Source organism: Phalacrocorax aristotelis, chromosome 7 (assembly GCF_949628215.1).
Source record: "Phalacrocorax aristotelis chromosome 7, bGulAri2.1, whole genome shotgun sequence".
Taxonomy (NCBI): domain Eukaryota; kingdom Metazoa; phylum Chordata; class Aves; order Suliformes; family Phalacrocoracidae; genus Phalacrocorax; species Phalacrocorax aristotelis.
The window spans coordinates 53,116,174-53,138,684 of record NC_134282.1 but is presented as its reverse complement, the minus strand read 5'-3'; the positions used below and the strand labels follow the sequence as shown (position 1 = coordinate 53,138,684).

The 22,511-nt window shown below is 43.2% G+C and overlaps 1 long non-coding RNA gene across 1 annotated transcript in view; it reads right to left on the bottom strand.

Annotated features, from left to right (window-relative positions):
- The window catches only part of LOC142060498 (uncharacterized), a 113,291-nt gene extending 91,042 nt beyond the window's left edge, over positions 1-22,249 (bottom strand). Inside the window, exons 1-2 of the long non-coding RNA XR_012661772.1 lie at positions 22,101-22,249; positions 20,805-20,934 (exon numbers count right to left, since the gene is read on the bottom strand). This is a non-coding gene — a long non-coding RNA (uncharacterized LOC142060498). The remainder of the gene's footprint in view (positions 1-20,804; positions 20,935-22,100) is intronic.
- Positions 22,250-22,511: the final 262 nt, after the last annotated feature.

Sequence of the window (22,511 nt, the reverse complement as noted above, 5' to 3'; positions counted from 1 at the left end):
TTTAAAAAAAAAAAAAACCAGAAAAGAGGGAAGAGAGAAGACTTGAACCTGCTGGTCCACAAAAGAGAAGTTAATAAACCACAAAGAACTGTGAAACAAGTAGAGTTTTCCTCACTGGTTAAGCTTAATGGAATTAATGATCTGAGTTTCAGTGATACCTGAGGCTGTATTACTGTATATAAAGAATAGAGAGTCCCTGTCCCCTTGCAGTATTGCACTCTCTTCAGGAGGGTAATGAAGAACATTCATAAATAATAACGTATAACTGCATATGTGCAAAGATAAACAGCACAAAGTGACCGACAGGCAGAGCAGAGAATAGCTTAGACCAAAATTAGACATCAGCACCCACAGAATTAGGAGGATTTCACGTGGAAACCTTGATCTCAGCACATGAATAAATCAGGTTTGAGGAAAAGGTAGATCTAACCCGAGATTCTCAGCCTGGATCTGTTAATGTCAGTGTGTGACTATAGGCAGGCAATAACATTCGAATTCTTTACGCTGCCGGCTATGGGAATATTAACATTTTGAACCAGGAAACTGTGGATCTGTGAATGGAGAACTCTCTCTTACTCCTTTCTAACAGCCTGTTCCCCAGTGATCTTTCTGATCTCATAGAAGGCCTCAGACCTGTCCCTGGAAGACTTCATACATGCAAGGTAGCACAGTCCCGGTGTCAGAAGGACTTAGATCAACCTCTGCTCTCACTTAAGATGACCAGACTTTTTTCCCAAAGCAGAAGATCTTCCCTAAGATTCACAGCCTCTTGCACATGCCAGCTCCGATCGGCTGTGGCCCTGTGCTGAGGAGAGGGAAGAGCATCCCAGCCTGGTGGACATGGCCCATGTCTACCCTGCCATCGCTCACTTTACCTCCCAGAGCGGAGGCAGAGGCACACCGGGGAAGGGCAGAGCGATGCCAAACCACAGGGTGGGGCAAGGAGAGTGTTTGCATGAATCCTGCAGCACCGTGATAGATAGCATCGGTGACTAATAATTTCAGTATCACGCACATTTGGAATTATCAGCAAGTCGCCCGGTGGGAGAGCACAAACACTGCATGGCGTTGCGCTGACTTGGGCTGGTCCGGAGTCTTTTTTTACGGTTTAAATAAACAGAAGCAAAGTCCAAGAGTTAAAATTCTATTTCAGCTCTTATAAACTGCCAGTTTTTGAAATTAAACAAGCAAACAATACTAAAATAAATAAAACCTGAAAGCAAACACTTTCTAAGAGCCCATACCATTGTTAATGTCAGTACCAGAGAGCGTTTGTCTTCTGTAAAGTTATGTGAAGTCTTGGTTTGGCTGAACTCACATTGTCTGGTCATTTCTGGCTTCCCTAGTGAGAATATGAATGGTTTCTATTTAGAGGAGATTACAGGTAGCCATAAATTATCACCTAAGTGTGGGCTGCCTTGCTAGCCTGAGCACCTTGCCAGCTCTTCACATCCCTAGATGGCTGATGCTTTGGCAGTAAAACTTGCCAAGTCTTGGTCCACGTAAACTCAGTTTTTGACATGTGTTATGCTGATCATAGGGAATCAGTAGAGAGACCTAGTTATGGAAGAACGAAGCATTTTTTCCCCATCTATCATAGGTACTTTTCAGATGGCTGCATTCCTGCATGACTACCTCATCTTTTTTTGAAACCATCTTAGGTTCCTCACTGCCCTTTCCTAAAATATCAGCTATGTCCAGGCAGCTCAGATTGTCCATATTATCAGCTGCTAGGCGCAGGATATAGAACAAGCTTAATTATCACCCCCACATTACTGTTAATTGTGGAGCTTTGGCTTTCAGGCACAAAAAGATATTAATTGCTACATTTAAGTTTCTGACTCAAAGAAGTGAGTTGACATAAAATACTGCCGTCAGTGGAGATGCACACGAAGGCCTTTCCAAAGTACACACTCACTTGATGTTCTTGGTATAAAGCTGCTTCTGTGTAATGCATGTGATATAAGTTAATACACTAATCTTCTGCAGTGATTTAAGGAAAGTACTTTAAAGGCATAGTCTAATTAAATTTCTTAACGCTCCTTTGTGAGGATAAAATAATCATCCTTGTTTTGCAGGCAAGTGCTAAAAAGTTAATTAAATTACAAGAGCCAGACAGTGACTTAGAGGCATAGTCAGGAAAAGAGGTCAAAAGACTCAGTTCCAGTCCCGGTTGATAGGGAACTCTCCCCCATGGAGGTATGAGCTCAAACCCAACTCTATCTGATTCCAGATGATACTGCAAACCTCATATTTTAATGAAGAGATGACCTGAATTGTGAGAGAGATTGCTTTTCTATAGAAACCATAAAATATTTTGGGTTGCAAAAACATTTGCAAAATACTATTGCAAAATGATAACAATGGTAAAAGAATATACTCCAAACCTCAAAAACTCAGGGGAAAAAAACAACATTAAAATGATAAATATTAAACAAAGCTGCAAAGGCCTGATAAAAGGCCATACAGTAATTTATTTGTTTGGATTCTGAAGCTTCTGAAGGGTTCTGCCCTCTTTGTTTCCTTTATCAAGACCAAAACAATCAGAAATAAATGAATGAATAGTTATTACTGGAGGTGAAGACGCTGTTTGAAAGAAAAAGTGAGCTGGAGGGCAATCATTAAAATGATCCAGGTAGAAGGTCCACTGATTTACATAGAAATGATTTGTTGTTATTGTATTAATGATGTCATTTCTTTATCAAGTCACGATATAAACCAAGTCGAGTGTTTGACAGGTGACTAAAAAGCTGTCAACCAAGCTAACGTATAGTTTCATTCTTCTAGAAGGAAGCTTGTATATTCAGTTTATTGCACAACGGCTAGTTCGATCGGGCTAATTAAGTTGATTATGTAAAAAAATTCTTGCTTGCCAGGGTAGGCAAGACTTGAGGAACAGCGGTACGTGCACACACACCTCTGCACCTTTGTGTCTCAGCTCAGCCTCTCTCACTTATCCTCAAGCAGTTCATGAGCAAGAAAATATGCTTGTTCTGAATGTTTGTCATTTAGCAGCTCTCGTGCCAGGGCTTCCAATGCTGCTGCTCATCCCAGCGCTGGCTTGAGTTAACCTGGTGGCAGATCCAGTTAGGGACAAACACACCTGCCATGGAGAGAGGAGCAGTTCGTTTCAAATGAGATTTTCAAGGTACATTGACTCAAAAATATTTTAAGGATCAGGAACATTAAAAACTGAGGAAAAGTCCGTCTGCTCTGTATTTTCCAAGGGCAAAAGACACTGAAGTATAATGACGCATCCCAGCATAAAGGCCTTCCACACGAAAAGGATCCAGCAGCCAAATTCCACCCTTTACCACACTATTAACAATAGTTATTATTCCTTGAGCTCCCCTAGCTATCCTGGGTGGTTCTCGGGAAACAATGGCACACTCTTTGCCTTGAAATGGTAATCTTCCATGGAGACATGATACAACAGGCCAGAGGAGCAAAAATGAAAGAGGTGGGTGGGGACCAGGGAAGGCAGGACAACGGTCACAGTAATAGGATCACTCGTTATATCCTGTAACTATCTTGATGCTCCCATTAAGTGATTTAATTAATGACTTAGATATATTTCCAGGAAGGATTGAAAAGAGTATAGAGAAGGAGGGTGTGGCAAAAACGTTTAGGAGCAATAACCGGGAAGGCAGACGGGTGAAAGTAAAACCAGTAGTTCATGAACACTGGAATTAAGGAAACTTGGATGGATTTTGCTTTATGACACAGCTTGTGGTTGAGACATTACAATGCCTCGCTCACATGTGGATTCTTGGGTGTCTAGCAAGGTGTGAGACCACGTCATAGCCAAAACATTTATGGCGTCTCCCTCATCAGTGCAGCTTCTTTTTTTGTATCGCAAAACTTGGAGAGAGTTAAATTCTCTTTGGTGAACAGCTTCAGCGCTTAAAAGGGAGGGAGGCAGATATGCGAACAAGCAAACGGGACCATGACAAACAACTTTGCCTTGGGAAACCAGCTTCCAAACACGCAGAGCGTTAGAGGACGGGTGTTATGAGCGTGAAGGGACCGTGCATCCTCCAGTTACCTCCAGAGAGTGGCTGGGCAAGCTGCAAGGCTCTAGAGAAATCGGCCACTTGGATTTAGGGCCCTGTAGCATATCCTCTAAAGACAGCAAGCCTTGTAGCCTGACCTGATTTCCCGCTGTCTCTGATATCACCCAGCTCAAAATGCCTTGCAAAACTGGAGCAGATGAAAATGAAAATAATAGTGGTCCTCACTACAGACTGTCTTTCTGTTCCATATAAGGGGTAGTCACGCCTTTGCCTTTAAGCTCTATGGGGAGCTGAGGAAGACAGTATGTGTTATTTAATGGAAGGTAAATGGGCTCTTGTTTTTCTTGAAAAGTTATTTGGTTTTAAAAGAAAATCTATCAAACTTTCATTTGCAAAAACAAATTTTAACACAAACAAAAAATGACTGTGAAAAACCCTGTTTTGGCTGAAAAGGCACTTCTTGTAACTAATGAGGTTTGCCTGACTTGGTTGTTATTCTCTACCAGCACCTGCTGCCCTTCACTGAAGAAAACCTCATGTCTCATCTCCCGCCGTGACCAGGACGCCCCACGTGCAGATGGAGATGTGAGCAGGAAACAGAGCTTGTGCCCCACCACAGCAGCGTATAACAAGAGTCATGTTAGCAAAACAGGTTTCCACTGCGTGTGTTTGTCCTGCAGAAGCTGGGACGTACGCAATGGCTCTCGCCCATTCGCTCAGAAGCACGTTGTGCAGTGCACCTCGGTCCCTTTCAGCAGGCAGACCTCATTTTGGTCAGCGCTAGAGAGGCTGACCTGCACAATAAACAAACGCAGGCCTCCAAATTGCCGCGCGTGCCCCCACTCTGAACCTGTGCACCGCGCATACGCTATTGCACTGATTCTGTGATTTCAGGAACCAGGAAGCTTTCTTCTGGCCCGTCTGTTTGTTGGCCTTGTATACTCCCCAGGTGCAGAGGTGAGCATGAGGTAATCACACCTAGTGAATATGAGGTTTAGTCTATAGGAAACCAGCGGAATTTATGTAATTTTGGCAGGCAGTGCCTTTCTTCTCTGTAAATTTAGCAGTGAGTAGCACGGTCGGCTGCAGAACAGTGTGCGCACTATATTACATGTGGATCCTCCCAACCTTACTGCATTAGAGGCAGAGCCGCAGCCGGGAAAAGGGGCTATGAACTGGGGCATCGGTCATCAAATACTCCTCATGTCCCCCGCAGCACTCCGGTGCTCCCGTCTGAGTTGGAATACCTGGTTCACAGGCAAAAAAGGGATTTGAACTGAAATGATGCTTATTTGCTGCCAGAATGTAAACTCTGCGTTAGGGGTGCATTTCCCAAACGATGCATTCTCACTTTGAGGAGAGTTGGAAAAGGATGTTCAACGAAAGGAAGAAGCATTTATGCTGTCAGCCACAGGCTCAAGGGAGAAGAGGAGGGAGGAAAAGACCAATCTCTTTTCTTTTATATTTTTTAATTCTCCTGAGTGATTCACAGAATCGTAGGGGCTGGAAGGGACCTCTGGAGATTTGGATTGAAAGATTTTGAAGCAGCAGCTGAGTTAATGCTATATCTTCAGGCTAGGCACAGCTCATGTACAAGTGACAGTAGTCAAATGGTTAGGAAAATCCTCTGAGGCAAAGAGGACTTACTTCTGAATGGCATTTTTTTCAGGTCTCATTCACAGCCTGCAAAAGTGAACGCTTGAGTGAGTACAGCTCTGCCTGCAACAGGGCTGCTCTCACCTTGGTGGGTTTACTTAACGCCCACCAAGGTTAAGGGACTCTCCTGCCTCGCAGCAAACCATAACCACCCCAAGCTCTCCGCATACACACGACTCTCTGATGTACCCCATGCACATGTCATTAACAGAGCTCTTCGATCTCCAGACCAAAAGCACCCTCAAGTATAGATCCCACAGCCCAGCCGAGACAACCTGTAGCAGTCATCGAGCAGGAGCAGCACTGCTTTTATACTGGCTGCGGTGGAAGGAAACAAAACCATAGGAAGCACTCAGACATTGAGAGGATGACAATATGGAGAAAGAATTGCCATTATTCCCCCTACTCAGCATTCATAAGGCCAAAACTCCAACACTGTGGCCAGACTTGGGCCCTCTGGCATATGATAGAGATATATTTGCACACCAACAAACTGGGAAGAGTCTAGCAGAGGGCCACTAAGATGGTTGGGGCTGACAAGGAGAAGCTGAGGGCTTCTTGAGCCTGAGGAAGAGAGGGATGAGATGACACCATACTTGCACTCTTCACCCTCCTGAGAGGTTGAGAGAGGTGATGGAACCAGAGGCTTCTCAGAGGTGCTCAGTGAAAGGACAGGAGGCAACAGGCACGACATGAGAAATCCTGCCTGGTCGTAAGGAAACAGTTCCTTACGATGGCAGTGGCTCAGCACTGGAACACGGACCAGGGAGCTTATAACGTAATCTCCAACTTCAGCTTTTCAGAACTCAATTAGTAATACCCTGCACGACTTCATCTAGCTTGGAAGTTAGCTCTGAGCAGATGGTTCAACTTGAGGCCTACAGAGATCTTTCCAAACTCAGTTTTCCTATGAGTTTATGATCACTGAGCCTTTCTGAGGTGTTACTAAGCACACGGCTGCACCTTGAGGCTGCTTTAATTTATGCTTTAATTTACTCCAGTGGAAAAAAATGCCTCTGTCTCCTGACAAAACGCGTCCCTTTGCGACTTATGCTCACATGCAGAAGACAGGATTTCTTCAAGGCTGGCCCCAAATCACAGACCTGCCAGAGAAGAAAATGACCCCAGATCTGACTTCCGTGTGAAACTCAGGCACATATACTTCTCCATGGTCATTTCTTCACACAGCCATGCAGAAACAAGCAGAAGAGTCTAGCCTTTCTCAGGCCAGGAAAAAAGGGAGTAAAGCAGCTTTATCCACAAATAGCATTTTACACACTGACACCGGAGGTTCATTACCAGATTTACACACACACACAGAGAATATATCCACATTGGTGCTTCCCAAGCAACACTAACAGAAGGCTGCAGTCCTATTTGGAATTAAAATGTCATGATAACGACAGCGAAAGCTGCCATATCTCTTCCATGCAAAGGGCTGAGGATTTGGGGGAGGTTTTTGCATGGTTGTTTGCATTTTCAAGGTTTTTTTTATTGCAAAATGCTTTTGTAGATACAGGTCCTTTACCAAGCTTAAAGTTTGAATTCCGTTTTGACTCCTAGCTCCCCACCTCAGAAATCAGCAGAGCCCTTTCAATGAATCAAAGGCTTGAACTTAAAGGAACAAAACATATTGTTCTAAAGGTAAATACATTTCATAACTTATTACTCATCCTTGCGCTCTCAGACAATGAGTTTTAAAAGTTTTTCAAAGTCATTGAGCCATTGGTCCTGTCATTAAATTTTTAAAGTATATTAGGTTCCTCATTATGTGGCTACGTGGTCCCCTGTGCTATGGCACATGCACTGTGTAAGAAGCTGTGAACTTCTGCACGCTAGTGTTTCTGGGTTCATTATTTCGTTTTACCAATGAGAAACCTTTTATATGAATAAAAGACTTGAGTGTAAAAAAATTTATATTTCCCCAGTGTTGTTTTGTGTCAACAGAGGACTTATGGGCAAGCCGTGAGTTTGCACTAAGCTGGCAAACACAAATAAATGAAATGTATGTGGATAACCAAGTGTGGTGTGTGTATATATTGCACCTCCAAGGATTTAAAAAAAAATAATAACAGCACAAGAATTCTGGTCCTTTTAGAAAACAATAGCTATTTATGAAACATTTTTGCCACTTATTTCCAGAGAAAAATTAACCCCCAGCCCATATGCCCTAGGTTTTTAATCAGTCATTATATACCAAATCATGTATATGGTGACTTATAGAAAGCAGATATGCTAAATACTTCGGCGTTATAACATATACATTTTTTTTAAGACATTATTTAGATTTTTGCCTCTCTTAGCACTTTCTAGATTTCTCCCTAACCTGTTCAGATGGGCACAGAGTCTTGGTGAAATACCTTGTGGCAGTCAGAAGAACGGTTCACAAAGACCAAGTAACAAAAGCGTTTGACTACCCAGAGCTGTGTGACATGCCTAACCTTTTCCCAGCTGTATTTAGGACAAAGGATATTTGGCTTGCAGAGGTGCAGTCTAGCTGATATAATTGACCTTCTCAAGAATATCCAAACCAGATCCAGAATTTGCTAAATAATCAGAAAATTTGCCATAGGATTGTCGCTGAGAACGGAAGATTTATGCACTTTGCAAAAGCCACAAGCCAGCGCATGCCTTCAGCTCCTTTCAGACACAGACTGTTGGAGCAGACAGGCCTCTGGTCCGACGCAGGACAGCCACTCGCATGTTCTTTTGCTCACTTTTTCTTCAAATACTGCAGCGTTACTATTTTCCCGCAGCACTCTCCACTTATTCACCGGTGTGCCAGTCATTTTGCTCCAGCCATGCTCCCTTCAGGAGGGAGCCAAAAGAAGAGCTGGACCAGCTATTCCAGTGTAAAGGTCAGCCAACAACGCAGAAAATTGAAGGGCACAGCCCATTTTGGAAGGCAAAGCTCCGGACTGGAGGACAACCAGGGAACTGAGGGCAGGCTCCAGTTACCCTCTTTAGCAAAGGAAATCACAGGTATCACCAAGATTTAGTTTGTTCAGACAGAGAAAGTGTGCTAGCCCCCGCAGCACTGGCAGCTCCTGCACGGGCGCAGGTCGGTGTGAGCGTGCCCCAGGCGTGACTCTAACCTGGGCAGGGAGGAGGCTGTGCACAGGGGCCGGGACAGACCCCTCCTCATCCGCCGCGTGGCAGAAGCAGCAAGGCAGATTTTTATTTCTTGCATCTCACTTTGAACTACCTCAGAAACATTGCTTATCGCAGGCAGTGCCAAAGAGGTTATAAATATTCGCTCTGCACCTTGCAGAGGGGAACAGGCTGGAAGCAGGTTGGGAGCTCTGGCTCCTGAGCTTGGCCTTGCAGCTGCTGCAGCGCTGGAATTCTCCGAACCATTTGAGTTTAGGTGCGTACATCCCACTGATTTCAACGGAGACAAAGGGTTAAGCTTCTCCAAAAGTTTAAAAATCCCAGCATAGGCGTAGGACTGGCTTCACCACCGCTGTGCTGGAACTTGGCAACAGTTTGAGAGGACACATCAACACTAAACAACAGTTTGGAACAGGAAGAGAAGATGAATATCTAATCCGATTGAAGCTCCAGAGGAAATATCACGCAGGCTGACTGGAACGGACCCAGGAGTCTCACGCTAACAGCTCTGGTCTTACGAAAAGTTCTCCTCTGCTTGGGGTCTCTCACTACCAGTCATCAATACCGCACGTCAGCATCTGGAAGCAGCACTGCATTTTTAGTAGCCAGAACCTCACTTTTACAGCACAACCGAAAAGATCAGTCATGTATGTTTTAAAATCAAAAACAGTCCGTTAATATGCTCGGTCAGGGATGTTTGGGAGGAGATGGAAGTTCAAATTCTTTTTTTTGTTTCTCCTATACAGAATGTATGAAGCCAAATCTTCCAAAACATAAATGCTTCCTACTTAGGACACAAGTAGTGGGAGCACTATTGCTTCAAAAGGAAAAATAAATATCTAAAGTCTTTCTACCCAAAAGTCCCAGAAGACGCCAAATTTCCCAGTTTATCTAGGAAAAAACATTTACACCAATGCTGTTTCCCAACACACAAGCTATAAACTGCCTCCAACTTTTGTGCAAGGACATCCCAAGAACTGAAACACCAGAAAACTGGGAAGCCAGCCAAAACCTTAAAGAGCAGTTGATCACGATTCCCACACCAAAGCTGTTACATATGAAATCTGTGGTGTCTCGGCGTTCTTCCTGAAGGCTGTTCTCATGCAGATACGGTAGAATGTGAAGAAACCAGTCTCTCCTAGCCTGTGCCCATGGAAAAAAATGCTAATGCACTGAAGCAGGGAGAAGCTCCCGCATAGAAGAAACTGCGCCGGTGAGTGGCTGCACACACAGACTTCAGCCATTCGACTTGGCAAAGTTACTGACGCAAGGAGTAGATTCTTTCAGAGAAATAAGTTGGCTTGTGAACTTCCCATGATTCATTTCTTAGCATGGCTCCCTCCTCGACCTTTATGGGCAAATTTTAACACTCCTGCCCTGACTTTTACTCCTACAAGCTGCAAGGTGCAGAGGCACTTCAGCCTGGCCTAAGTCCAGGTTGGTGGGGTTTTTATTTATTTAATAGTCTGGCTAGTTTTTAGCTGGGTCACATTTCTGATCCAGGTCATTGCCATGAAGACTAATGCTGGAGCAAGGGAGGCAGCAGGAACCAACATCTGGGGTGAGAAGAGAGTTGGATGGGATTTCCCTTTTGCTGACAGCTGATGCTTATTTCAGGATGAAGTGACCATATATGAACTTCCTCACTTGCTTCTGTGAACTCCTTCTCGACACACCACCCCAAAATGCATCTATTCCATCGCTTGTGAAACCATCCCAGTTTCGCTGAATCTGATAAATAACTCATATGTAGCTTTAAACAGCTTTTGAATGCATCTGCCCAAATAGAGGGCGTTCCCCGGTGCCCAAGGCACGTGCCGGCTATCAGCTGTTCTGCAGCCTGAAGACCAGCCAGATTCTGTACAGGTATTGATGTTCCCCTCGGTGCAGTATGTGACCATTGAGCTTTCATAGAGGTACCAGTAGGGGAGAGGGAGCAGAAGTGTATTTTACACTCTGGGCATTTTACTGCTTTTCCAAAGCAAGATATCCTTTTAAGAAATAGAAGACTCTGAAAGAGAAATGGCCTAACATAGCAAATTTGAGGGTTGAAAAGAAAATAACTGTTAGTGTTCAGGATTGCTTGGTTCTACAGCTTTTGTTTCTTCACTTAAGAAATAGAATATGCCTATATTCCCTTTTCCCAAATTCCCATTGGTCCCCTCCGCTACATCAGCTCATGCCACACTTCTAAAAAAACCCATTTAAATCTCATAAATTGTTTTTCAGAAGGAATAAAGCCTTGGCAGCGTTCAGACACAGGCGCAGGCATGGCTCGGCGACGCTGCCACTCGCTGACGGACGGCTCCCCCTCGTGCCTTTCCCACACAGACAATCCCTGCCCAGGAGGTGAGGCTGCCTTACGTGCAGCCGTACGCCCACGCCGTGCGGGCACTGGGACAGTGTGCAGAGCCTCTGATGTACAAGGATGACATTTAACAAAAGGACAGTTAAATCTCAGCTCCTCATTAAAATGTATTTAATAACTGAAATAATATTTAGCATGGTTTTATCAAGGCGACCTGGTCAGGGTGAGGTCTCGCACGGCGGTGTTTTTGTTTTACTAGACACACTAAATGTTTCCTCACGTGAAAGAACCAAAACGAGTGTCAAAATATTAATGGCCACTGCCTAAGGAAGCAGAAGTTTTTGTGCTGGGTAAGCACGGCTGGGTGATGTGATGAAGTAAGAACTCTGCCAGTCCAGCCGCCTTCTGAGGCAAATGCAAAACATCACCCTTTGCTTAGTTCTGCATCCTATTCTGTGTCTAACATCTAACCAACAGGAAGCTGTTTGCCCTCAAGATATCAGGGATCCATGAATGCAGAAATAAATGAAATAAATCAAAGGGAATGGGTGTACAATTAATCTGATATCCCCTTAGTGGAGCTATTTGTGCATAATGCTGCAGCAATTACATACTGACATGAGACCCTGCACTTCTTTCCACAGAAAACCCTCCAAAAAGTGGTCTGTTTTGAAGCAGGGACCTATGCAGCCTTCTGAACAGGAACAGTTGGCCCAAGTCACGTTTGGATTATTTCAAAAATTACCTATCCCAGCAGGACTTCACTAAGATTAGCTGGGCACTTTCTATTTAGGTCCCATTGTTGAGGTCCAAAAAAAGATCTGCGCTTAATAAACCTTCTGTATACTAAGGATTCAAACCCTGGGACTTCACTTCCCACATGCACACATGTTTTTGACCCACAGGACAATTTTTATGCAGCTTGAGGGTCTTTAACTGCAATAGTCAAGGCTCTTGACAAAGCCAAAGCCATTTTTTGCATAACCCACTGTCTTCTCAAGTCACAAATCCCACTTGGAAACACTGTGAATTGGACACATAATAATTAACAGCCACACAGCAATTTGAATAAAAAACACACCTGAAGATCTGCAGAACCGAAGGACCTAAGATGAAACGCAAGAAGTCCAGTCTCAGAATGATCCTTGATTCCTAGATCCGGTTTTATTGCCAAATCTGCCACAGGCTTTGGAAAACAGTTGTCATAGGGAAGAAATATGGATATTGCAGCCTAATTCCCTTTTTAAGCATTGTCATTGATATTATTTCATCAAGTCACACAGAAGTTTTAACTTCTCCCTAGGTCTCTATCAGCACTTATTCAAGTAATGACAAATCTGATTAGTACAGGAAAAAGTGGTGTGTATCTTAACCCCATAAGCATGTTTTAGGACTGAAGAACATCTACTACCAAGCTTACAGATTTCTTTGTAAAAATGGAATATATTGCGCATGGCTTTTTCGTTCCCACCGTATAGAGCCTATCTAGCCTGGCATGGGCTCGGTGGGATTTGTGTTGAAATCCTGGCTGCTCTGAAGTGAGAGAGAGTTCTGTCAGGGACTTCAGGGGAGCCATATTTCACTTCTAGAATTTACCTTGTCTTTAGGCACGCATACGTGGCACTTACAATACACTCGCGTGCGATCTACCTATGTAGCTGTCAATAGCAATGATTTTAAAATGTTCTGTTGTAATTGAGTATTTTATTATACGTTTTTCACCACTTACCCAGAATTTTTCATTTTATATGCTACTTCGGGAGATTTAGCAGAAGCAAACCAGCACAAGTGATTTGGATATATTATAGCTGTCATTATTCCAGATGATTTGGGAATTTACTTGCTATAGCAGACAGGCGCCAGGAGGTACTCATTGCATCCTATGTAGCTTAACACAGGGCTGTACCCAAGAGAAATGCAAAGTTTAAGGAACACAGACTCATCCTCTGCACCAGTCGCCAGTCCACAGCCTATAAACACAGGCAGCCCAGCAAGAGAGTCGTGGCTATCGGCCACTGCTTTTCTGAGATCAGACTGCTAGTTTGCCTTCTGCATATGCTCAAACAATGCAGGACAGAGTCTCAGGGGAATCTCATACCACCAAAAAACTCTAACTTTGATCACAAAAAGTGCAATTGCAATTTAAAGAAAAGGCTCTGCATAGTTCAGGAGAAAATCTGGATTGTGGTAAGGAAAGGCCTGAAGACACATGGGACTCCTGCTACCGACATGCAAGCCTGTTTGCCCCCTGCACAGGGGCTTAGAAGTAAATCTAATGGGAAGGGCAAAACACCTTTCTCCACTGAATTTTCCAAGGGGATCTAACTTTTCCATTCATAACCCCACTTAAGTTGCTCAACTGCTGCAGAGGGAATCCAGCTCCTTTGCCATGCTTTGGACACCAGCATCAAAGTGAGAATTTGACTTCCTGGATCAAAACAGAACAGTGTCCCCAACCATGCTCAGACCCAGAGTGTTCACCAAGGACCATAAGTGGAGCATGTTTCCTCTTTCTACACTCTTTAGTAGTTCCTGTAGTTGCTGATTGTTCTCCCAGTGAGGTGGGGAATTTCCTTAGCAGAAAAAAGTTGTTCTTACAGGGGAAAACACCAAGACATGAAGCTCTGGTGGCTTTAAGCTGCCCAGTGACATGAGCCTGAAAACTCATATCTGGAACAGAACTTGTGCTACTAGTCTCCACCCTTCTTTCTCCAGGCCGTTGTGCTTTCTTCCACTACACATTGACACTTCTTCCTGTAAAGATGCAGTCTCAGCGTGTATAGAGGGCAGCCGGATGGACGCCTGGAGACACAGGTGACTGCATGATCGGCAACAATTCTTCAGGACAAAAACCGACTCTCACTAATTGTATGGTACATAAGGGAGCCCGGAACTTAAGCAGGGATTTTAGGCGATACCCGAGTATAAATGACAACACATACCAATAATGGCCATCAGCCAGCTTTTTCTCCCATGTGCACAGTCTACATTCCCGTTTCCTTGAACCAGATGTTTTATGGGCATACTCCTGCAAAGGGCCTTTTGCCATAACCATTCCATGTTTCTTCACTCTCGGTCAGATGGTGGGAGAATTTTTTTTTGGGTGCCCCTAATGTAAAATTGCCAAGAATAACTGTTGCCTCTCCTAAAATGGCAGCTGTAGCCCTGTGAAAACAGCCCCTGTGGGTTCCTTTCTGAAGTGACAGCAGGTCTTACCAACATCAAAGGGGATGTGAGGTTTTTAGTGAGGGCTGTTTGTTGATTTTTTTCTCCAATGAAGTGATACTACATGGCATTTCCAACCCTCAATCCTATTAAGTGACAGAACTACCTAATAGCACTCATTAAATAACATAACTTGGTGTCAGAAATTCACTGACAGGCTCCTGCAATTGAAGTGGTAGATTTATGCCCTAAAACAATGTGGTTTTGGTGTTATTGTTAGTTATTTTTAAAAATGTCATTTATTTTAACAGGTGAAAGCACAAGTCACAGGACAGTTCATTAAAAGGTTATCACTGATCAGCACGAAACCAAGAAGAAAAGTGGGTGCCTGAATTTTACATTTAGAGGGAAGAAAGTGCTAAAAGCATGTTCGTGACTGCACTTCTGAACCCCTTCATTTCTTGGAGATCATTTCTTTTGTGACACCAGCCTACTCTCCAGTGCTGTCACAAGGCGGTCATATGTTGCAACACTATTCGGGAACTTTCCATCTTTCTGTCCAAGGAATTATGCCTAAAGAAATTATGCATAACTTAAAAACAGGGAAAAAAGGAATTAATATTTTCATTTATCTGCTGCTCATGGGCCCAAAGCAAACAGAGATAACAAAAACATTAAGGTCTCAGATACCACCCACCATCATCCCTTGCTCTCAGTCAGCTGTTAACTGCACATTTTAAATCTTTAACCCAACGTATTTTTCTTGCGAGTGAACAACAAAGTTTGTTGGTGTTCACAAAATTAAGTTCGTCAATGATTTCTTGCTTCTTTCTTCCTACAGCTCCTGTCCTACTGGATCCCAGAGTGCTTTTTGTCCACTGCTACACAAGTGATCACTGCAGCTTTCCTGAGGTGGAGATCTGGCTGTGGTTTACATCAGAACACAAAGAGAAAGTGAGGTGTAAGACAGGGAACAGTCAACCGTCCGCCTGAAATCCACCTTACCTCTCAACAAGCAAAGCTAGAATTCAGAAAATATGCTATTATCAGCAACATTACAGCTCAAAAAAATGAGGTTGGGGTCTCTTGATTCACGTTTAATTTCTGAATTGTTATAAACATGCAAAAAGTATTAGAAACCAGAATTTCCACAGAACATTTGTAGTAGTAAACTCTATTTCTTCCTTACAAGAGAAGGCTACTTTGCAAGTTGCCAGTAAAGTACCACATTCAAAAACAAGGCAGAAAACGTACGCTGTACATAGTGAGCAATTAAGTTTTAGTGGCGAGCGGCTACCCTCATGAGAGATCCCACTGGAATTAACGGAGCACTCATGAGCAACTGCTTACCAAAATGAAAAGTAACTCACAATCTGGCGTAAAGGTCTGTAAGTTACACACACAAATCCTCCCGAGGTCTGCTCCTCCACACTGAAAATTCATGGGTTTCATTATTTCTTCCCTTGCCCTTTCTTACCACCCATGCAGCAAAAATCTCTCTAGGTTATTCTATCACCTTCCGTTACAAGAGTCAGTCCATCTCTGGAAAGATAGAAGGACATTATGGGGCTGTTTTCAGCCATGACTAGCATAGATCAAATTTTCATCTTCTTGATGCAGTGAGTAATTTTTCATCTTTAACCACTGGAGGATGGTCAAGCTTATAGGCAATGATTTAGAAGAATCCTCTCCTGTATTCTTAGAGTCTCTTGTATTCTTACAGAAACAGAAAGAAGCAGTATCATCACCAGCAAACGCAGAGGCAGACCAGATTACTTCAGCGGCAGAGTCCTAAAACACATTGCTTTCAGGAATTCCCAGCCCTTGGCTGCCTTTTCACTACAGTTTATCATTGATGCAACGATGTAAAAGAGTGCCCTGCAAATGAGATCAATTTCTCAGTTTAAAACAAGTAATCAAAAGAGAGCAGGGAGTTCTTTTTAGCAGTGGGCACATACTGATCTACTCTACACGACAGTCTCGCAAGTCATGGCCGTGGAACACCTGATGGTGCAGTTAAACTGGACAGGCCGAACTAGTTAAACCAACAGGCTGAGGCTGCCTCCTCAGCCATGGACTCATCCTTCCCTCCAGTGCTGCTGGCTCCAGTACTTGTCTGGATCAGCTCAGGGGGTCATATGAGCACCAGCGCTGATGAGAGGGAGGGGATAAGCTGCAGCCTGAGGAAGCAGCAAATTGCAGTGTTCCCGAGGATGGAAATGAGCAGTCACAAACTTCTTAAACCAACTTCACCACGGAAACTGCAGAACGGCACCCTGCACAGCTGCTTGCTTCCTTGTGTCAGGTCGAGCCAGTCTAGTGAAGTTCACGTTTTCTGTTGTCATGATAACTAGGTCGTATATGGGAATGTTCACATCAGGTTAAAACTGAATAAGGAAATCAAGGAGGAGACCATGACCTGGAAAAGGACTGTCTCCATACACCCCTGCACGGGACCAGTAAGAGATGTGATCTGCCACGGATATAAACAAGCCCATTTGGAGGTAAGTACAGTAACACAGCTGAGCTGCTCTAACAGCTCTTTGCCAACACCACTCCCCACCACACAGACCTGCCCCCTCCTTAATGCTGGTTTCAACATTTACCAGCCCTTCACTGAGCACGCTCGACCTGCTAACTGCACAGGAAATCCTCCTTGTTTTCCCCAGGTTGGTTTTCTGCAGGCATAGTGAGTTGAATCTGCTCAGACAGGAGTACAAGTGCCAGAACAGCACAAGGGAGGCGGTGGGGGTGTGCAGCCAGCCACAGGGAGGAAAGCGAGCAGAACCTTCCAATTTCACGGGATCACAAAATACTTTAGGTGTAAAGGGACCCCTGGAGGTCATCAAGTCCAGTGATGGTGAATCACTGTCTTGGCTCTCCTATATCACTGAAGCGAGCAGGCAAACCAGCCAGCAGCCTTCTGGCTCTGGCAGCAGAAACCCAACCCTCACAGTTTTCCAATGACATTTTTTAATCTTTTTAATGGAACATGAAAGTTGTTGCAAAAAAAACCTACTTCTTTTTGTACCCTAAAGGAATAAAATAGTCTTCCTGGAAGTAACAATTAGCAGCTAAATCCCTGATGATAACACTAAGGCAGAATGATCTAAGGAATAACGAAACAATGCAGTGAATATTTGTGCAGCAGGAAGAGTTTGGAGATGTTTGTTTACCATACAGTTTGTTCCTACTTGACAGATTCTTAAAGAACCCATATAAAGAGCTCTGATTATTAATAGAGTCAGATGCCACGAAACGGTATTTCTAACCCGTTTATAAATGGTTTAAAGGAAATTACAAATACATAAAAAACACAACCAAGTTTACAGTAAAAGGGCAGAGGGTTAAATTCGTTTTTCCAGTAAGCAATAGGTTATATGAAACTGAGCTGAGTACATCTGCCATCATTTTACCTGGAAAAAATCAAAGTAGGGAGGGGAGGAAAGAGTTTTAGTTTGCCAGTTTTTTGCAAAAGCAAAACAAAAGGAAAAAAGCCCATATATTGTATTAACCTATTGTACATATGGATAAGTAGTTTAAGCAACACATACAATGATTTCACAATGTGCTTTCAAAAGATTCATTAATGTCTTTGGAAATATGGGAAAGTAATTTATACCACATAAAAAAGTAATAGAGGGCCCAATCCTGTCGCCACTAACTTAAACTGGGCAGAGCTGAGCTTTCAAGACCTTCCGACAGATTTGGAACATTTTTCAACAGCCTAGTTCAGATATTAGCAAACCCCAGCCTGGCTGGCTCCCGACACATCCCCACTTGCTAAATTACTCCTTTTTCCTCTTCCCTCCCCACCCCTTCATTATAATTTAAAACAAAAATATTTTTTTTATGTGTTGAGCGTTTGTATATTCGGAAACGGTACCTGCCTTTTCTCCATTCTGACAGCTCTGAGCATTGCTAGCCATTAGCAGCCTGCAAGTCAAGAGATGCAGACCAGGCAGATATAGCAAGTCAGAGCAGCCCACCCTCCACAGCATCCCTGAAACCACCAGAGTTTTGTGAACTTCTGATTTTCTGCATAACGCTGCCATGAAAACCAATGTCTCCTACAAAATCAGAAGGTGATTCTTGAAATGCAAAGGGACTTCAGTTTCCAGAGCCCTTTATGATCTGAAAGAAATATTTTCCCCTTGTCTACACAGTAAGAGAAATGACAAGGATGAAGAGAGGCTGTGTTAGGTGAGCAACCATTCTCCCCAACAGTAACATCCAAGTACAGCTTATTTACAACATGAGGCTGCACCGAAGAAAAAGCCCTTCTCTTTCTCATCCCCTGTCAGCTCTGCAGGTCAAAGCGGCTGCTGGGAACACCAAACCTCTGCATATGGCTCGTGAGATTTCCATCATTATCCTGCAAACCTGTTGCGCTTTCATAAGATGCTGCTCATCAGACCAAAATTCTGATGCAATTTCTTTTAAAAGGAAAAAAAAACACCAAACAAAACAACAATAAGTTATTCTTTATCATATAATCCCCCTGGCCAAGTCTGCATTACAGAGCACATCCATTACTATCTCCTCTGGCTGCCGGCTAGAACAGACCCAGCCTACTCAGATCCAAAAGCACCACGTCACGCATTAGGTATTTAAATGCAGCAAATACAACGGCAATGATCTAGAGTTCTCATTTACCCTCTGCTTGTCTTGCAGCATTCATTTGTCCAGCAGAATTTCTTCATTAAGTGTCTAAAACCATTTAGTTTCCATCAGTTGATGCCACTTGTGAACTGAAGCTGAAAACCTGAGGCCGTACAAACATAGTGGGACTCTGCCTACGACATGCACCGAAACTCAGTGTCCTCAATGCTGCCTCCTTTAAAGCCAAATTTCCCTTCACCACTAATGTGTTAAACTCTACAAGTAGCCAAAATGAACCACCGCCCCTAAAATACCTAGTGGTTCCTTGTCACAACCTGAACCAGGAGGAGCAGCCAGCCAGCGGCTGGTACGCCGCGGTGTACCACAGCATTTCACAGTGTCCACTCCAGCCCCGACTCCCTCTTCTGTCTCTCAATACCAACACAGGAGCAGGCTTCGGCCCTTCTTGGTGAAGAATCCCAAGACCTCTAGTTAAGGTTCAGTTGACACAATGCGGGCGCATGCCCCATCCAGTTGTAGGACACAGATCAGAGCCTCTCCCATAGAGTATCGAACCAGCTTTCTGGTTTGTTAAATTTTGTTCCTCTACTGCCTGGTTTGGTTCAGATTTAAATGCAGTGCTAGCATCTAAGTTCAGCTCTATTGCGAAAGCCTCTATCAGTGCCTGGCAGTTCTTCACATTTCCAAGACAGCTCATCAAGTTAATGCAGGCTGCTATGTCTCTTCCTCCCAGTTTGACATTACCCACAAACAGTAAAACTTTTCCTATTCAATTCTCTTGGTACTCTTGAAAAGGCTGAAACAATGTGGTAAAAAAGCTCCACCATAGTACAGTTGGACTTCAGTAGGAGAGTTTATTTCTTGTGCTTTTTATTACCTTGCTGCCATTTCCTAGCCATAAGCTAGAAATGTTAAATTATAAAAAATACAATATTAATCAACCAAGTGAGTTGCCAGTTCTGATTCTGGATAGAAAAATGGACAAAGAAGTAATCAAAGACTTACCAAAAAAGCAGATGGCTGGAGAGCGCTTATGGCAGTAATGCTATTCGCACATAGGACCACTTGAGTTTAACAAATTGGACAACAGAGAGAGTACTGAAATGGAAATTGGGGCTCTACTCCATTCAAATTCTTCAAAATGTTTGTTTTGGATTTGTACCTCTGCTGCAACTTACAACTCTAGATTAGATATAGCAAGAGTAATATTCTTGACTAGAAGAAAAAAAGAATGACTAAGCCATTTGCCAAATCACACAGATTGTCTCCCTGTATACAAATAATACCAACGTATAAATGGTTTCCTAAATAAAACCTAGTACTAAACGTGTCTTTTATGAACACAGCAATAAAGCTCTACCAGTTGTTAGAGCACAAGACACTTCCTTGACTGAAAATGCAAAACTTCTTCAAGCAAGGCCCATATCCACATGCAGACACGTGTAAGTTCTATCAGCATGGAAAAGAAACGCACAGCAATTTGAGATTTCACGGTCATCTCCTTCCAGCAGAGACCTCCCATTGCAAGTGAGACTACATCCCAAAGCTGCTTGTTCTCAAAGCCTGCCCTTCACTGCTAACGAACAAGGGCAGTTGTTTCTAACTGTAGCCAGTTTTGAGAACACAAGGTGTAGTACAATACTTCCTATTCGATCACGGAGGGCAAATCACTAAAACTATGTTAGTTACATCAAGACAAAGGCACATAGGTAGTAGATGACACCAAAAAAAGGAAGTAAAAAGACGCACTCCATCAGTCTTACTGCAAGAAATCTGTTGCCTAAGTGTTTAACAGAAAAAACACGAAGGCCTTTGTCAGTGAGATGCCAGTTGCAGCTTAAAGTAAATGTATGGCCAAATATGACATCAACTACCACAACCAAAAATTAAGAAGAAAGTTCTGCCAGTCTCAGGGACCAGTCACTCACCAGGGAACCGGTGGTTTTATACGCGCGCCTTCCTGAAGAATCCAAAAATAACATTTTTCCATAGAGCAGAAATTCCTGTAGTGTTCACGCTCTTCGTTTCAGTAATGTTGCAATCCAAAGTGCCAGCCCTCTGTAATGAGGTAATCCGACAATGTAATTTGTAGTATTTTATTCTGTCAAAATTGATCTTAGTATTTCTATAGCAACTAGATCAAAACAAAAGATGGAGCAGACAGAATAAGTCTCTCCCTGCCACCACCCAGATTTTTATATAAATACATATGTATATATATAGAAAGCATTACACATGTATAAAGTTAACGTTCATGATTCATCATTAAACAATGCTAGAAAAACAGCACTGGAGAAATAGCACCACAGTAGGATAACATTTAAAAAAAAGAAATGCTAGCAAATGCGTAAACTGACACCAATAAATTATTTAAAAAGTAATTGTTCAATTATCAAACACCTGGGAACAGAGTAGATCTTTCCCATTAAATCCAGTCAGGAAAAGATATTATCTTGTTCTGATTGGGACGGATGGAAGTGAACACTGGCTTTGCTGATGTGAGGTGAAGAATATGGTGTGTTCCCCACCACCACCCCCTGCTGAGAAAATCACATTTTAACCATTGCTATTAGCATATTAATGTTTAAGAAATCTTGACTGCCATTTAGCTACCTAAGCTTAGTTTTGCAAGTGCTGCATGCAAACGTCTTGTTTATTTTAGTGCCCTTGTAAGAGAGGAGCCGAGTCCAGATGCTGCGATTCCAAAACACCTAGGAAAACTCTGGATGTGGAACCCAATGCCACGTCCAATCAATTAGTGTGATTAATAGCACCACCCAGCCCCTTCCTTTAGAAACAAAGATTGATCCATTATAACGGTGGGATTAAAAACCTGATTTTTCTACAGACCGCTTCAGCTTAACGTCAGAATAGATCCTCATTATTTCTTAGGAGATTTTAGTTCGATCCTGAATGGAGATTGCCAAACACACACTGCGTGCACACACACACCTGCAAGCTTCACGTGTAAGCACGCGTGTCCCAAAGCAGCCACACGGTTCCTAACTTGGGCTTTAAGGAGAGGATGAACCTCTCCTAACATGTGACAAGTACTTGCTTCTAGAAATCTGTGCAGTGTCCAAGAACAATTTTCTGACTACCGCGTAGTGTCACTCACAGCCTCCACTATAAAAACATGAGACGGTTTTAGGCAGATGCCTAAAATGGCCGGGAGGGCATTTCTGAGAATGGCATGTCAGCTGGGAAAAGGATGATATACTCACTTCTGTTGTGCTGTATCGCTGCAGGTCCAGCCACGGTTTTGCTGCTGGCTGCCATCTGTGGAGGTCACCATGTACCTGCTTCCCAAGCACGCTGTATCAGCCATGGTAAGGGATTCTGGCTGGAAAGCAGTTTGTCTTCTAGGCCAACTGCTACTGCTTGTTAAGAAAAAGAGAGAATGTAAAGTTAGAGAAATGCTGCTCATTTAAAAGAAAAACACTCCCAAAAGCAGGATATTTCTTTGATCCCAAGCTCTCCTGCTAGAAAATAGAATTCCCTCAACAGTTTCAGAAGGTGGGTACGATGGGCAAAAAATTCTTGGCGAATACAGGAATAAAATTGTGCGCACACATAATTTGAAGCATAGGGATGTTTCCACAGATTACTCACCCTCCTAAAATGAAACACGCTCA